The 4,500-nt window shown below is 51.7% G+C and overlaps 1 protein-coding gene across 1 annotated transcript in view; it reads left to right on the plus strand.

The window, feature by feature from the left end:
• Nucleotides 1-3,841, plus strand: part of MTFP1 (mitochondrial fission process 1) — an 8,975-nt gene extending 5,134 nt beyond the window's left edge. Inside the window, exon 5 of the mRNA XM_012730813.1 lies at nt 2,348-3,841. The gene's annotated coding sequence lies outside the window, so the exon portion shown is untranslated. The remainder of the gene's footprint in view (nt 1-2,347) is intronic.
• Nucleotides 3,842-4,500: the final 659 nt, after the last annotated feature.

Genomic DNA, 4,500 nt, shown 5'->3' on the forward strand with positions numbered 1-4,500 from the left:
TGGGGGGTTGGAGAGTGGGGGAAACGCTGGGCAAGGGGGCAGGTTTCCAAGCACTCGGCTTTGGGCAAAACGGCCCTGCCTTTGCTTGCTTCCAACTCACGCCGTGTGACCTGGAGTAGGCCCTTCATGTCTCGGCCTTGTGCTGTTCTTGTCTGGTTTTTATTCCAACCCTGACTGGTGCTCCAGACCCTTCCTACACCAGCACCGTTTTACTGGCTCTGAGCTACATGCATAATTTGCTGAGAATGGCGGCTCCTGTCAGCCTCAACAGCTGTATGTGGAGGTAACCAGCCTGGCTGGGCACTGAGGTGGAGGGTGCTCTCATCCTGCCTCTTCTTTCTTCATTTTTAAAAAGATTTATTTATTTATTTATGCATACAGAACTGGTGCAGGGTATGAGAGGATTCACCAGAGACAGAGTGAGGAGCAGAACAGGCCGACTGATGAAGTACACTGCTGAGGGGAGCAGCGGGCGGGTCAGGAGAGGTCTGCCGCACCATGTGGATCTCTTCCAGGGCAGGTGGGGATCGAACTCATGCTGAAGTAGCTTTAGCTTCTTAGTCCTGTGCTTAACCCGCTGCATGACCAGAGAGGGCTCCTTTCTTCTTCTTCTTCTTTTTTTTTTTGTTCATTATTTTTTTTCAATAACACATCATTTTGTACATTTTTTTTTTCCATCTCAATTGTAATCCCCGCGGGTTTCCCATCACCAAGTCACCCGTGTGCCATCACCATAATCCCATGCACTCCCCTCCCCGCCCCCCATTTTTGATCCCATTCCCCACTCCACCCCCACAAAATGTCTCTGGTATATGGCTGTTCATTATTCTTGTTATTTTCTTGCCTGGTCCATTATACTCCTGCTATGAGTGAAACCATCCGGTATTTTTCTCTTTCTGGCTTATCTCACTAACCTTTCTTCATTAAAAAAAATATATATATTTTGTTTATTTTTATGTAGAAGAACTGGGGTACAGGCCAGAGGTGTGGGGGGTAAGAGGCTTCGCCAGAGACAGAGTGGGGAGCAGAACAGGCAGATTGACTAAGTACACTGCTGAGAGGAGTAACAGGCAGGACAGGAGAGGTCTGCTGCACCATGTGGGTCAGCTCCCTGGCCAGGGATCGAACTCATGTTACCGTTACTGTTAATAGCTTCATATTGCTGAGACTTAATCCCTTGTGCCACCAAGGAGGGCCCTGCCTCTTTTCTGGGTGGGGGCAGAGGAACAGTTCTGAGTGACTGCCAACTTTGCGCTAATTCATATTAAACCATTTGATGGGTCAAGAAGCAGGTACAGAGAGGTCAATCAGACAGGCATTGGCAAGTGGAGGTGTGATGGGCAGTTGCCTTCCTAGAGAAAGCAGACACCTGTTGGGATTTCCCTCCTGGAGGCTTGGGGCCCTACAACAGCAGCCAGGGTCATGCAATACTCAGGATCACCACAAGGAGGCAGCACCTCCCAACAGGGTTGCTGAGCTATAGTATCTTAATGACCTGCCAGTGATCACCAGATCGGTGATAAGCATTTCCTATCCTGTGGCTCATTCCCTCTTTACAACTCTTTAAGCTGTATTAAGAGTCAGGAGCCCAAGCTCACAAAACCCCACCTCCCCGATCTCTCCCAACCCCCCAGTGTCGCCCCCTCCCCCATGTTTCCACGCCTTTGGGCCCACACAGAGTCAGGGCCAGAGCTGACTCAGGTTGTGTGACTTTGAGCAAATTACTGAACTTCCCTGAGCCTTGTTTCCTCACTGTAACACTCTCTGGTCCTGAGGCTGCTGAGAGGATTATAGGAGAAATGGCTCCCAAAGTTTCTGGCATCTGTGGGGCTCTCTCTCTGTGAGCCCCACAAGATCAGCTTATTGTAGTGACATTCACTTCAAGGGTATTGACTGAATCATTCCACTTGATGCCTGACACAGATAGAGACTCTGCCGGTTACATGGTTCAGCAGTTGCAATCCTGAGAATGTATTCAAAGGAGATACTTGGGTGGTCAGCTGAAGGCATGCCCCTGAAGGTGATCCCCACGGTCTCATTTGTAGGAATTACAATTGTGGGAACGCTTTCCATGCTCAGCGCACAGGAACTGCTGACCTGCTCATGTTGGTGACTGGCTCTCCTAAGTCACTTCTGTTCCAGCACCTTCCAGGATGCCTAACCGCCCCAGTCCGTAGTCTCTGCACCTCGGCCTGGCATTCAGGGCCTCCGGCTCTGGCAGCCTCACTTCTCACTGTGGCATGTCCTGCACCTATAGGTTGCCTCCCCTAGCTCCCCCCCCCCCATGTACCAGCATACCAGGCCCTGCCCCTGCTCTGAATGCCCTCTCCATCGCCCATTTCCCTAGGTTCTCAGCCCTCCGAGCCAGTTCTAATGACACCTGCTGCGGGGACCCTTGTCGCTCCACCCTGATTGTCATCTTGCCCTGCAACAGCTTCCTCTGCGCCCCTCTCCCTCCTTGGACAAGATTGTTAACTGACAGGACACGGACGGAGCGTGCCCGACGTGCCAGGCGCTGTGCTATGAAGCCTCCCCAAGAGCTTACGCATGAGGCACCTCCACCTTCAGAGGAGAAGATGCACCCCACAACGTGGAAGCCGTCTATCAGCACCCGCTGTCCTTATTTAGTCCCAAATGGGGGAGTAGAACTGTGGAGTCTTTTCTGAAACACCGCGAGCAGATGTGGAGGGGCGTACATGCAGAGGAGCATGAAATATCCGGGCCTGCTCAGTCATATCCTAGCTCACCTGCAGGTATTAGGTGAGACTTGTCCTGCCCTGCCACCTCCGTCCGTTTAAGGAGGCTTGGGGAGAGGGGAGGCTGCTTTCACTATGGCCTCTGCTCATGCCTGGCCCTGGAAGCCTGCATGCAGCAGGTGTCAGGCTGGGACATGAAGCTTACGAGGCCAAGCGTGTGGGCTTCTGCAGGCAGTATTTTAAGGGCTCTCTGAGGATGCACATCCTCACTCTCCACAGGGTCCATGCACTTTGCGGGGTGAAGGGGAGACATGGAGATGGGGGGCAGAAGGCAGAGGACTCTTCCTATCCAGAATCTTCTTGCCTGGGCCATTGGTATAATTGTGTGTAGAGGTTTGTCCTGCACTAGGTCATGGGTAGCCAACCTTCTTTGTGTCTGATCGGAACTTGCTGGATCTGAACCTGCCCACGGCTGTGAGTCTCTTGGCAGAGAGCAGGCTGTTTGTCCCAGCCAGGGTGGAGGCTGCTGAGGAGAGGCAGTGGCCTGAGAGTTGTGTTACTTGTGGCTGCCTTTGCAACCTTGCCCTTGGCTCGGGCTGGACACATCTGTCATCACACTTCAGCAGTGACACAGCCAGATGTGGTTCTATAATGTAGGTTTGAGGATCAAAGTCCACTGCTGTGAGCTTCGGGGCTGCCGAGGGAAGAAACTTGCTCAGGTCAGTCTCTGAGCTAATGGCCCCTCTGACCCCCTTGGCTGGCCCCAGGTGCCTCTCTATAGGCCCCTCCTAGGGCAACAAGAGACTGCAGTCAGCGCGGAGGCCTCCGTGCTCAACGATGATGTAGAAGAGGAGGTGGTGAGGGCCGGGCCCTGGCTTGAGGTCTGGAGACCTTCCTGTTGCTCCGCTTCCCCTCCCAAGGTTATTTTGAACAGAGTTGAATCAGCCCAGAAAGGGATGCTGGTCCCCTGATCAGGTTTCCAGATTTTGCAAATTAAAAAAGCACAGGATGTCCAGTTTAACTTGAATTTCAGATAAGCAATGGCTTTTTAGGTGTAAATATGTTTCCTAAATTGCATGAAACATTACATTTGAAGATATTTAACTGAGCGCCTCCTAGTGGCGCAAGGGGTAAGTATCAGACTATGAAGCTATCTACAGCCATTGCAGTGTGAGTTGGATCCCCTGCCAGGGAGCTGACCCACATGGCGTGGGTCAGCTTCTGTCTCATCCGCTGCTCCCCTCAGCAGTGTATTTTGGTCGATCTGCCTGTTCTGCTCCCCACTCTGTCTATGAATCCTTTTACCCCTTGCACTTCTGGGCTGTACTCCAGTTCTTGTATGCATAAATAAATAAAATAAATATTTTAAAATGTAAAAAATATTTAACTGGGTGCCCTGTATTTCAGCTAGCACCTTAAACCCTGAGAATGGTGGTGGGGTATAGGACCCAGAGCTGGAACTTGGAGCCCACAGTCCTGGATTTGGCCTGAGCTCTGATCAAAAGGCTATGCTGGGCCCTCGCTGGTGGCACATCAGATTAAAGTGCAGCACTATGAAGGTAGCTGCAGCTGCTTCAGCCAAGAGTTTGATCCCCGGCCAGGGAGCTGACCCACATGGCATGGCAGACCTCTCCTGTGTCGCCTGCTGCTCCCCTCAGCAGTGTACTTCTCAATCTGCCTGTTCTGCTCCTCCACTCTATTTCTGGTGAATCCTCTCACTGCACCTATACCTCTGGCCTTACCCCAGTTCTATATGCATAAATAAATAACTCTTAAAAAAAAAGGCTATGCTGTCTGAGTCCTG

This window comes from Condylura cristata, unplaced genomic scaffold (genome assembly GCF_000260355.1).
Source record: "Condylura cristata isolate star-nosed mole 26May11 unplaced genomic scaffold, ConCri1.0 scaffold00029, whole genome shotgun sequence".
NCBI lineage: Eukaryota > Metazoa > Chordata > Mammalia > Eulipotyphla > Talpidae > Condylura > Condylura cristata.